At 40.1% G+C, this 13,769-nt stretch overlaps 1 protein-coding gene across 2 annotated transcripts in view; it reads left to right on the forward strand.

The window, feature by feature from the left end:
* RNF24 (ring finger protein 24) overlaps positions 1-13,769 on the forward strand; it is a 111,564-nt gene that overhangs the window by 53,342 nt on the left and 44,453 nt on the right. The window contains exon 2 of one of the 2 annotated variants that reach the window (XM_061436644.1): positions 7,151-7,301. The exons of the other annotated variant lie outside the window; for it this stretch is intronic. The gene's annotated coding sequence lies outside the window, so the exon portion shown is untranslated. The remainder of the gene's footprint in view (positions 1-7,150; positions 7,302-13,769) is intronic. 2 annotated transcript variants of the gene reach the window in all.

Raw genomic sequence — 13,769 nt, forward strand, 5'->3', positions numbered from 1 at the left:
TCATCTCCTTTTTCCTGAATTTTTATATGAAATGTATATTTTTCATTTGAATTTGTTATTTGAATTTTGAAACATTTTTTCTTAACTGATTTTTTAAAATAATTGTAGATTCATAGGCAGTTGTAAGAAGTAATACAGAGATCCCTTATATACTTTGCCAAGTTTTCGACAATGGTAACAACCATTCTTGTTGTTGTTCAGTCACTAAGTGGTATCTGACTCTTTGCAACCCAACGGACTACAGCACACCAGGCTTCCCTGTCCTTCACTCTTTCATGCAGTTTTCTCAAACTCATGTCCATTGAGTCAATGATGCCATCCAACCGTGTCATTCTCTGTCATCCCCTTCTTCTCCTGCCCTCAGTTCTCTCAGGATCAGGGTCCTTTCCAGTGAGTTGGCTCTTCACATCAGGTGGGCAAAGTGCTGGAGCTTCAGCTTCACCATCAATCTTTCCAATGAATATGCAGGGTTGATTTCTTTTAGGATTGACTGGTTTGGTCTCCTTGCTGTCCAAGGGACTCTCAAGAGTCTTCTCTCACACCACAGTTTGAAAGCACCAGTTCTTCAGTACTCAGCCTTCTTTATAGTCCCAATCTGACATCCACACATGACTACTGGAAAAACCCATAGCTTTGACTATACAGAACTTCATCAACAAAGTAAAGTCTCTGCTTTTTAATACGCTGTCTAGGTTTGTCATAGCTTTTCTTCCAAGGAGCAAGTGTCTTTTATGACTGCAATCACCATCCACAGTGATTTTTGACCCCAAGAAAATAAAATCTGCCATTCTTTGCATTTTTTCCCCCATCTATTTGCCATGAAGTGATGGGACTTGGATGCCACGATCTTTGTTTTTTGAATGTTGAGTTTTAAGCCAACATTTTCACCCTCCTCTTTCACTTTCATCAAGAGGATCTTTAGTTCCTCTTCACTTTCTGCCATTAGGGTGGCATCATCTGCTTATCTGAAGTTGTTCATATTTTTCCTGGCAATCTTGATTCCAGCTTGTGAGTCTTCCGGTCTGGCTTTTCACATGATGTACTCAGCATACAAGTTAAATAAGCAGGGTGACAATATACAGCCTTGATGTCCTCCTTTCCTGATTTTGAACCAGTCTGTAGTTCCATGTCTGGTTCTAATTGTTCTTATTTTCTTGAAGAGATCACTAGTCTTTCCCATTCCATTGTTTTCTTCTATTTCTTTGCCTTGTTCATTTAAGAAGGCCTTCTTATCTCCTTGATGTTCTCTGAAACTCCACATTCAGTTAGGTGTATCTTTCCCTTTCTCCCTTTCCTTTCATTTTTCTTCTTTCCTCAGCTATTTGTAAAGCCTCCCCAACCATTTTGCCTTCTTGCATTTTTTTTTGTTTGGGATGGTTTTGGTCACTGCCCCTTGTACAGTGCTACAAACCTCTGTCCATAGTTCCTCACACACTCTGAAGAACTGATCTGGTCCCTTGAATCTATTTGTCACCTCCACTGTATAAGGGTCATGATTTAGGTGGCTCAGACGGTAAAGCATCTGTCTACAATACGGGAGACCTGGGTTCAATCCCTGGGTCAGGAAGATCCACTGGAGAAGGAAATGACAATCCACTCCAGTACTATTGCCTGGAAAATCCTATGGAGGAGGAGCCTGGTAGGCTACAGTCCATGGGGTCTCAAGGAGTCAGACACAGCTGAGCTATTTCACTTTCCTTTAAATGGCCTAGTGGTTTTCCCTACTTTCTTCAGTTTAAGCCTGAATTTTGCAATAAGGAGCTCACTATCTGAGCCACAGTATGCTCCAGGTCTTGTTTTTTGCTGACTGTATAAAAATTTTCCATATTCGGCTGCAAAGAACACAATCAGTCTGATTTCAGTGTTGACCATCTGGTGATGTCCATGTGTAGAGTTGTCTCTTGTATTGTTGGAAAAGGGTGTTTGCTATTACCAGTGTGTTTACTTCACAAAACTCTGTTAGCCTTTGCTCTGCTTCATTTTGTACTCCAAGGCAATCTTGCCTGTTCTTCCAGGTATCTCTTGACTTCCTACTTTTGCATTACAATTCCCTATGATTAAAAGGACATCTTTTTGTGTGTGTTAGTTCTAGAAGGTGTTGCAAGTCTTCATAGTCAACTTCAGCTTCTTTGGCATCAGCGGTTGGGGCATAGACTTGGATTACTGTGAGGCTGGACGGTTTCCCTTGGAAATGAACTGAGATCATTCTGTCGTTTTTGAGGTTGCACCCAATTACTGCATTTCAGACTCTCTTGTTGACTATGTGACTATGTATTTGTTAGTTATACATGTTTCCTATCAACAGATGTATAGGACAATAGATGCAGAGGGTTTTTTTCATGATTATATGGAAGTAAACAGTGAAAATAATCAAAGAACAACAGCATAAATGAAAGAGACTGTGTTTATCCACTTTCTTTACATTGCTGCTGCTGCTGCTGCTAAGTCGCTTCAGTCATGTCCGACTCTGTGCGACCCCGTAGATGGCCTCCTACCAGGCTCCCCTGTCCCTGGGATTCTCGAGGCAAGAACACTGGAGTGGGTTGTCATTTCCTTCTCCAGTGCATGAAAATGAAAAGTGAAAGTGAAGTCGCTCAGTTGTGTCCGATTCTTAGCAACCTCACGGACTGAAGCCTACCAGGCTCCTCCATCCATGAGATTTTCTAGGCAAAAGTACTGGAGTAGGGTGCCATTGCCTTCTCTGTTCTTTATATTACCTCCTGGCTTAATGCAGGAACCCACCTAGGCTCGGAGAAGGCAATGACACCCCACTCCAGTACTCTTACCTGGAAAATCCCATGGACGGCGGAGCCTGGTAGGCTGCAGTCCATGGGGTCGCTAAGAGTCAGACACGACTGAGCGACTTCCCTTTCACTTTTCATTTGCATGCATTGGAGAAGGAAATGGCAACCCACTTCAGTGTTCTTGCCTGGAGAATCCCAGGGATGGGGGAGCCTGGTGGGCTGCTGTCTATGGGGTCGCACAGAGTCGGACATGACTGAAAGCGACTTAGCAGCTGCAAAGCAGCACCTAGGCTAGGCTGCAAGCTTGAGTTTGTTTTCCCTTGGCCCCAGGAGACATGTCCATATCAGCAGATATCTCACCATAAAAGGGGCTTCACCATTCCAGTCTTGAGCACCTTGGAGTTCCTGCTTTGCCTTAGATTTTGACTGAGGCAAAATACGATGAGTGAATCAAGCTATACATTTCCTCTGCTGAAGTCTTTAAAAAAAAATAAGAGGTAGAAAGTATTGCACTGAAGAAAGACTTAAAAATGGAAAGGAGCACCCATGTAAAGGACATGGTGAAATGTTCTTCCTTGAAAATAATGTTGTTGTTGTTCAGCCACTAAGTTGTGTCCAACTTTTTGTGACCCAATGGATTGTAGCATGCCAGGCTTCTCTATCCTCCACTGTCTCCTGGAGTTTGCTCAAAGTCACATCCATTGAGTCAATGATGCTATCTAACCATCTCATCTTCTGCCACCCCCTTCTCCTTTTGCCTTTAATCTTTCCCAGCATCAGTCTTTTCCAATGAATTGGCTCTTTGCATCAGGGGGCCAAAATATTGGAGTTTCAGCATCACTCCTTCCAATGAATATTCAGGGTTGATTTCCTTTAGGATTGACTGGTTTGATCTCCTTGACAGTCCAAGGGACACCTAAATAGGATAACCAGGAATTTTGTTTTAGAAATAAATATCCAGGGCTTCCCTGCTGGTCCAGTGGTTAAGATTCTACCTGCCAATGCAGGGGATGGGTGTTTGATATCTGTTCCAGGAAGATCCTACATGCCCTGGAGCACCTAAGCTCATAGGCCATAATAACTGAGCCCGTGCGCTAGAGCCTGCAAGCCACAACTACTAAAGTCAACTTGCCTGAAGCCTGTGCTTCAGGAGAAACCACCACAATGAGAAGCTCACACACCACAATGAAGCATACCCCTTGCTTGCTTCAACTAGGGAAAGCCCGTGCACAGCAACAAAGACCTACCACAGCCAAAAATTAAAATAAATAAATCTTTTTTTTAAAAAAAGAACTACCTAAAAACCATAAAATTGATACATTCAAAGATGAAGTTAGTGATCTTTGAAAGTGAAAGTGAACTCACTTAATCGTTTCCGACTCTTTGTGACCCCTTGGACTGTAGCCCACCAGGTTCCTCGGTCCATGGGATTTTCCAGGCATGAATACTGGAGTGGGTTGCCATTTCCTTCTCCAGCGGATCTTCCCGACCCAGGGATCGAACCTGGGTCTCCTGCATTGTAGGCAGACGCTTTACTGTCTGAGCTACCAGGGATGATCTTAGTGATCTTTAGGAGATACAAGTTGTGGATAATAGAATAACTAGGACAGACTAGGGATATAACATGAATTATTTTATAGAGCTGTTTGTTAAGAGTCTCTCACCTATTGAGAGACTAAAAGCTAAACACAAAAGAATATATACTGTGTGATTTCATTTAAATATGAAATCCTAACATAAGGAAAATTAATCTGTAATGATGGAAATCAGATCAGTAGTTAGGAGTGGTGATTAATGGCAAAGGGGTACAGGGAACTCTCTGGAGATAAAGAAATGCTCTGCATCTTGATTAGAGTGGTGGCAACAAGGGCATATTCATTTGTGCAAATTCCTTGACCTATACACATGGGTTCATTTTTAATATGAATTTATATGTCTGTTTTTTTAAAGATTAACAAAGTCTAAAATAATTTTTCTTAGAAAGTTTTTCTTGAATGTCTTGTATTTATAAGAAATATATGGTCTTTAATAGTTTATGAACCATAAATTAAAGAATACAGCAGTCTAATTACTGGTGTAATTAGAAATGACCTGTGTCTCTTCTTTTTCTGAGCATTTTTAAAACAAAAGTAGAGTACTGGCTACTGGGAGGATGCTGGCTAGGGTCAGTTCAGTTCAGTTCAGTCGCTCAGTCGTGTCCAACTCTTTGTGACCCCATGAATTGCAGCATGCCAGGCCTCCCTGTCCATGACCATCTCCTGGAGTTCACTCAAACTCATGTCCATCGAGTCAGTGATGCCATCCACCCATCTCATCCTCTGTCGTCCCCTTCTCCTCCTGCCCCCAGTCCCTCCCAGCATCAAAGTCTTTTCCAATGAGTCAACTCTTCACATGAGGTGGCCAAAGTACTGGAGTTTCAGCTTTAGCATCATTCCTTCCAAAGAACACCCAAGACTGATCTCCTTTAGAATGGATTGGTTGGATCTCCTTGCAGTCCAAGGGACTCTCAAGAGTCTTCTCCAACACCATAGTTCAAAAGCACCAATTCTTTGGTGCTCAGCTTTCTTCACAGTCCAACTCTCACATCCATACATGACTACTGAAAAAACCATAGCCTTGATTAATGGACCTTTGTTGTCAAAGTAATGTCTCTGTTTTTGAATATACTATCTATGTTGGTCATAACATTCCTTCCAAGGAATAAGCGTCTTTTAATTTCATGGCTGCAATCACCATCTGCAGTGATTTTGGAGCCCCACAAAATAAAGTCTGACACTGTTTCCACTGTTTCCCCATCTATTTCCCATGAAGTGATGGGACCAGATGCCATGATCTTCGTTTTCTGAATGTTGAGCTTTAAGCCAACTTTTTCATGCTCCTCTTTCACTTTCATCAAGAGGCTTTTTAGTTCCTCTTCACTTTCTGCCATAAGGGTGGTGTCATCTGCATATCTGAGGTTATTGATATTTCTCCCAGCAATCTTGATTCCAGCTTGTGCTTCTTCCAGCCCAGCATTTCTCATGATGTACTCTGCATATATGTTAAACAAGCAGGGTGACTCTATGAAGAATGAGGCCACCAGACATACTTCAACAAAACACCTGCTGCAGCCCATCTAACTGTGGTGTACTGTGTTAAGCTAAGGTCCTCAATGGGGCCAAATGTATATTCCTTTTGTATCTTGGTGAAAAAAAAAAAATCCCATTGCTGATTTAAAAAAAAAACAACAACAACAACTCAGATATTTCTGTCTTTTTCTTTCTTTTTTAATAAACTTATTAGATAGTTTGAAATTTACACTGAGATTAGAGATTTCAGGGACTATGGAATTGCATAAAGGGGGAAAAGATTTTCATGGGAATGAAGTCAGAAGTGCTAAGTAAGATCCAACAGTTTATTATATCTTCTATTTCTTCTCTTCATTCCCACAAAGAGCAGTTACTAGGTAACTTTTATATTTGTAATAGCTAAATAGCGAAGAATACTTAGCTTATTATGAGGATCTTGAATAGTAGCTTTCTTTTTAAAGATTGACTTATTTTTTAAAAATTATTCATATTCATGCCCAAAATTTTATAACGAAAATATTATAAAATTAATGTATCTAGACCAGGTTAACATCTTGGAATAATACACCATCTACTTAGACTGTTGGGAAATAGATCAGTTGTAGCTAAGCAATTCCATTTACCAGAAGAAAGGGTAGGGATTCCCAAAATGTGTTCTACATCAGTGTATCCCCTGTCAACCCCCATTCCTCTGTGAGAATGGAGGACTCATAAGAAACAGCTAGCCTCCAGGAGCACTGAGGCAGACATCTCTTCCTTCTGATGACAGTGCTACCTCTAGTACTCCCTGTCTGTATCTCCGTTCAGAATTCCCCCAGAGTTTGTTGGTGGTGCCACCCAGTACAAGGATCCCTACAGGGTGAGACCACTGGCTCCCAGCTGGCCTATATGATGATTGCCTTTGGCCAGGATAGGTTTCCTGCCTCTGGTGGCCAGTTTGGCACAAGTTATGTGTGTTGGCACAAGTTGGCAGTGTGTGCAGAGGAGTTCCTTGAGGAAGGAGCAATTGGTTTGGTAGAATCCTTTATAGAGATTTGATCTTTGCCAGGGAATCTTTTATGTTCTTTACTTTTTTTTAAAATGTCATCCCTTTCCCCTGCTGCTGCTGCTGCTACTAAGTCACTTCAGACGTGTCCAATTCTTCGAGACCCCATGGACTGCAGCCCACCAGGCTCCTCTGTCCCTGGGATTTTCCAGGCAAGAGCACTGGAGTGGGGTTGCCATTTCCTTCTCCATCCCTCTCCCCTACCCCTTGCCAAAATGTACACACACACACACACTTTTTTTTTAACTTTTTATTTTGTATTGTGGTAGAGTCAATTAACAACATTGTGATAGTTTCAGGTGAACAATGAAGTGACTCAACCATACATCTGCATGTATCCATTCTCCGCCAAACTGCCTTCTCATCCGGCAGCCACATAACATTGAGCAGAGCTCCATGTGCCATACAGTAGATCCTTGCTGGTTCACCTTTTTAATTATAGCAGTAAGTACATGTCCATCCCAAACTCCCTAACTATCCCTTCCCCCTTCTCTCCCACCAACCACTCTCCATCACCCCTGCCCTGGCAGTTCTAAGTTCATTGTCTAAGTGTGTGAGTCTCTTTCTGTTTTGTAAGAAAGTTCATTTGTATCATTGTTTTAGTAAATCTTCACATATATCTTAACAGTGTTTTTGCTTTCACTAAGGCACTTCTCAGTCAGTCATCTGATAAAAATAACACATTTTTAACAATAATAATCAACATTTATTGGCTGCTTTTTATTTGCCAAGTACAGAAAAGATCCTAGATACATTATATGAATGCATTTCTAGCACTTAAACGATCCTATTTTAAATAAGAATATATTTTGTAGCTATTTCTATTACTTAAAGATTTTAACTCTTTTGGTTCTCTGATTCTTTTGGCAAACATTTTTTTAATTGAGATATTATTGTGTATAACATTACATAATCCCTGCACTGTACAGTATATTCTGTTTTAAAAAACTTTTTATTTTGTATTGAGGTATAAATGATTAATAAACAGTGTTGTGCTAGTTTCCAGTGAACAGTGAAAGGACTCAGCAATGCATATACATGTATCCATTCCCCTCCAAACTCCCCTCCCATCTAGGCTGCCACATCACATTGAGCAGAGTTCTGTATACTATAGAGTAGGTCCTTGTTGGTTATCCATTTTAAAATAGCAGTGTGTACATGTCCACCCTAAACTCCCTAACTATCCTTCTCCACCCCATCATTCCCCTTCCCCCACAACCATAAGTTTGTTCTCTAAGTCCATGAGTCTCTTTCTGTCTGGGGGGGGGTTATAATTTTATTTATTTTTGGCTGTGCTGGGTCTTCGTTGCTGCTCACTTTTCACAAGTTGCAGCGAGCAGTGGCTACTCTGTAGTTGTGGTGTACAGACTTCGTAGTTGCAGCTCAGTAGTTGTGATTCCTGGGCTCTAGAGCACAGGCTCAATAGTTGTGGTGCACTGGCTTAGTTGCTCCTTGGCATGTGGAATCTTCCTGGACCAGGGCTCAAACCTGCAACTCCTTTGTTGGCAGATGGATTCTTTACCACTGAGCCACCAGAGAAACCCCTCTTTCTGTTTTTTAAGTAAGTTCATTTGTATCGTTTCTTTTTAGATTCCACATATAAGGGATGTCATACAATATTTCTTCCCTGCCTGACTTACTCACTCATTATGACAATCTGTAGGTCCATCCATGTTGCTGCAAATAGCACAATTTCATTCTTTTTAATGGTTGAGTAGTATTACAGTGTATATATGTACCACATCTTCTTTATCCATTCTTCCGTCAATGGACATTTAGGTTGCTTCCACGTGTTGGCTATTGTAAACAGCACACGCACACATACATGTTTTGTCCTTAGTATTTTGTCCTAACTCTTAGAGTTTTCAGATACTTCAGTATCTATCATCTATTTTATCCTTTCAGGAATCCTTTGAAGCATTGTCCCAGTGAGGTATACAGATTGACCAAATATTGACATCTACCTAGTGACATTCTGGAAATAATATCCAGAGTTGCTGACTGCAAACCTGTCCCTTTTTCCACCTGTTTGCCTATTTTTTCTCTTAGTCTTCCCAACATGTGCATTTAATCTCGTATTTCTTTTTTTTTTTTTTTATTTTATTTTTAAACTTTACATAATTGTATTAGTTTTGCCAAATATCAAAATGAATCCACCACAGGTATACATGTGTTCCCCATCCTGAACCCTCCTCCCTCCTCCCTCCCCATACCATCCTTCTGGGTCGTCCCAGTGCACTAGCCCCAATCATCCAGTATCGTGCATCGAACCTGGACTGGCATCTCGTTTCATACATGATATTTTACATGTTTCAATGCCATTCTCCCAAATCTTCCCACCCTCTCCCTCTCCCACAGAGTCTATAAGACTGTTCTATACATCAGTGTCTCTTTTGCTGTCTCGTACACAGGGTTATTGTTACCATCTTTCTAAATTCCATATATATGCGTTAGTATACTGTATTGGTGTTTTTCCTTCTGGCTTACTTCACTCTGTATAATAGGCTCCAGTTTCATCCACCTCGTTAGAACTGATTCAAATGTATTCTTTTTAATGGCTGAGTAATACTCCATTGTGTATATGTACCATAGCTTTCTTATCCATTCATCTGCTGATGGACATCTAGGTTGCTTCTGCCTTATGATCCAGCAATCCCACTGCTGGGCATACACACTGAGGAAACCAGAAGGGAAAGAGACACGTGTACCCCAATGTTCATCACAGCACTGTTTATAATAATCTCGTATTTCCTAATGTGAGAATTGTTTTACCAAGCAAAATTTGTCTACTGAGGGGTATTTCTAAAGGATTGAGGGATAGTCTTGACTGTAGCAGGAGTCAAATGAAGCCCTATTAGCAATGTGGAAGAGTTAAGTTTGCACAGCTGTTACTTTCTTAGAGCTGTACAATTTGTGTGCTAGATATATTTGGTAAAGTACTCCTGAACAACTGCCTTCTCTTCCTAGAAGATTTGAATGTAAGAAAAAGGAAATTATATATTTCAATAAAATCTGCAGAAAATGGCTGAAAATTCATAACTAAATATTACACATTACTTACGTCTGGAAGTTCTTAGGAGTTTCCTTGAGATGAAATAGTTCTTTGCAGCTGTTGACTTCCTGGTATAAGTTATTAGAAGTTGGAAATTAAGTTGATAATAAACTGAGGTTTCTGATACAACAAGTCAGTATCTCAACGTCATCTATAATATAAATATACTCTTCCAGGAACCAACAAGGACACTAAAGATTTGCAAACACATTTGTAATGTGCCTTCTATTAATAAAAGTAGAATCATTTTGTTTGATGGGGTTTTATTTTGTTTTGATTTTGGCAGTAGTTGTAATCCAGTTACCATTATGGGTCTTGATAATCAAGCCTGGCAGTTGCTCTTTATTTTCTAGTGAATCAAAATGACAAGAAAAATTCTAACATGAAGGTATGATGAGCCACTTTATCACTATAGCTTATCACCTAAAGAAGGAGGCAACCTTCATTCATGGTATTTTAACTGTACAGTGATCAGTAAGTATTATTAAACTAATCAGCAGAAATAGTCCCCTTATAGTGCTTAAACAATATTTGCTGTTTTCTGATTATACAGACTAGAGCATATAGGCTGAGGGCACTGGCTTTTGAGTTGGAGAGTCCTTGACTCCCATACATACTTGGTCAGTCATGGCTATGTGACCAAAACTCCTTATCTATAAAATAGAGGAGATGTGTTTTTTGTTTTTTTTTTTTTTCACCACGCCACACAGCTTGCAAGATCTTAGTTCCCTGACCAGGGATCAAACCTATGCCTCCTGAAATGGAAGAACAAAGTCCTTACCACTGGACCATCAGGGAGTTGCCCATAATCTGATTTAATAAAGTATTTAAAAAAAAAAAAAAAGACGAAAATCAAAATGACTAGTAAGCCACAAGCCATTATTAACATTTTGATATGTTGGAGCTTCCAGTTCAAGATGGCAAAGTAGAAAGATATGCGCTCATCTCATCCTGCAGGAGCACCAAAATCACAACTAGCTGTTGAACAGCCACTGACAGGAGGACACTGGAACCCACCAAAAAAGATACGCCACATCCAGAGACAAAGAAAAGGCTACAGTGAGATGGTAGGCGGGGCACAATCACGATAAAGTCAAACCCCATACCCACCAGGTGGGTGCCCCACAAACTAGAGAACAATAATACCAAAGAAGTTCTCCCACTGTTGTAATGGTTCTAAACTCCACCTCAGGCTTCCCAGCCTGGGGATCCAACACAGGAACTGGGAATCCCCAGGGAATCTGACCTTGAAGGCCAGTGGGATTTGATTATAGGATTTCCACAGAACTGAGGGGAACAGAGACTCCAGTCTTGGAGGGCACAAACAAAATCTTGCCCACACCAAGACCCAGAGGAAAGGAGCAGTGACCCCATAGGATACAGAACCAAAACTACCTGCTAGTGTTGGAGTCTCCTGAGGAGGCATGGGTCAGCAGGGGCTCACCACAGGAACAGGGACACCAGCAGCAGCGGGGCGGGAAGGTCCCCCTTGGCATAAGCCCTCTTGGAGGTTCCCATAAACCCTACCATAGAGTCTGTAGACCCAAGGGCTGAGTCACCTCAGACCAGACAACTACCAGGGAAGGAGTGCAGCCCCACCCATTAGCAGATAATTGGATTAAAGTTTTACTGAGCAAGGCCCTGCCCACCTGAGCAAGACTCAGTTTTTCCACCTCCAGTCCCTCCTATCAGGAAACTTACAGTCTCTTAGCTTCCTCCATCAGAGGGCAGACAGAAGAAGCAAGAAGAACCACAGTCCCACAGTGGCTTAAACAAAAATCATATTACAGAAAGTTAATCAGGATGAAAAAGCAGAAAGTTATGTCCCAGAAGAAGGGACAAGATAAAACCCCAGAAAAATAATTAAATGAAGTGGAGATAGGCAACTTCTAGAAAAAGAATTCAGATAATGATAATGAAGGTGATCCAGGATCTCAGAAAAATAATGAAGAAGATGCAAGAAATGTTTACCAAAGACCCAGAAAAACTAAAGAACAGAGATGAATAATACAGTGAGAAGAATCAATAGCAGAATAGCTGAGGCAGAAGAACAGATGAGTGACCTGGAGGACAGAATGGTGGAAATCAGTGCTGCAGAACAGAATATAGAAAAAAGAATGAAAAGAAATGAAGACAGCCTAGGAGACCTCTGGGGCAACATTAAATGCCCCAACATTCACACTGTAGGGCCCCAGAAGGAGAAGAAAGAAAGGACCTGAGAAAATATTTGAAGAGATAATAGCTGAAAACTTCCCTACCATGAGAAAGGAAATTGTCAACCAAGTCCAGGCAGCACAGGGAGTCCAGGCAGGATAAACCCAAGGAGGAACACACCAAGACACATAGTAATCAAACTGACAAAAATTTAAAACAAAGATAAAATATTAAAAGCAGCAAGAGAATTCCCATCAGGCTATCAGCTGATTTCTCAACTGAAACTGTACAAGCCAGAAGGGAATGGCACAATATATTTAAAGTGATGAAAGGGAAGAACCTATAACCAGGAATACTTTACCCAGCAAGACTCTCCTTCAGATTTGATGAAGAAATCAAAAGTTTTCCAGACAAGCCAAAGTTAAGAGAATCCAGTACCACCAAACAAGCTTTACAACAAATGCTAAAGGAATTTCTCTAAGCAGGAAACACAAGAGAAGGAAAAGACCTACAGAAGATAAACCCAAAACAGTTAAGAAAATGGATCATATATATTGATAATTACCTTAAATATAAATGCACCAGCCAAAAGACATAGATTGGCTGGATGGATGAAAATATGTTCGTGTATGCACTTCCACTTACCACATCACTTTGCTTAACCCCCCAAATTGTATGTAATTATTTTATATTAGGTTAATCATGTTCCCATTATGGCTTGCAATTATAATTATCTTTTATTTTTTTCTGGATATTGATTGTGAAAACTAATAAACATCTTTTACTATTGTGATTATGTAACTATTATTCACTTAATACCATTGTATCATGATCAGTTAACAAAAAAATAACAGAACTCTATATCACCAAAATTACCATGTAATAGAAAAACCTGCAATCACTTTTTAAAATCCAGAGGCATATCTGAATTATCTAGGAATTTTTTGAAAAATGGAAGTGCCGAAGTATTGCTTTTTTCTTCACCAGAGCTCTAGATATGTTTCTGATGATCAGCCATGTTTAAAAACAACTGAATTATATGATGATCTTTTACTTTTATCTAGTTTGTTTCACTTTTTCTATGTCATATTCAGTGCTCCCATTTCATTTAGTTTATGTTTTTCAATTTCTCCATTTCTTTTTTTGTTGTTCTTTCTCAAGCCTTTATCAAATGTAGTATAAAAGCTTTTGCATATTATATATAAATAATGTAGTATAAAAGCTTTTGCATATTATATATAAATAATATGCATAATATATATATTTTAGAAAACTTATGAATTTTTGCCTAACTAAAAAATGTATGACATTTTTATTCCACCTGTTTGACTTAGTATGAATAGAATGCTAGATTTCTAATTTTTTAAAAAACATATGCAACAAGCAACAGAGGTTCACTGTATAGCACAGGGAAGTGTAGTCAATATCTTGTAATAACCTAGACCAACCTAGATAGCATATTCAAAAGCAGAGACATTACTTTGCCAACAAAGGTCCATCTAGTCAAGGCTATGGTTTTTCCTGTGGTCATGTATGGATGTGAGAGTTGGACTGTGAAGAAGGCTGAGCGCCGAAGAATTGATGCTTTTGAACTGTGGTGTTGGAGAAGACTCTTGAGAGTCCCTTGGACTGCAAGGAGATCCAACCAGTCCATTCTGAAGGAGATCAGCCCTGGGATTTCTTTGGAGGGAATGATGCTGAAGCTG

Source organism: Bos javanicus, chromosome 13, assembly GCF_032452875.1.
Source record: "Bos javanicus breed banteng chromosome 13, ARS-OSU_banteng_1.0, whole genome shotgun sequence".
Classification (NCBI taxonomy): Eukaryota; Metazoa; Chordata; class Mammalia; order Artiodactyla; family Bovidae; genus Bos; species Bos javanicus.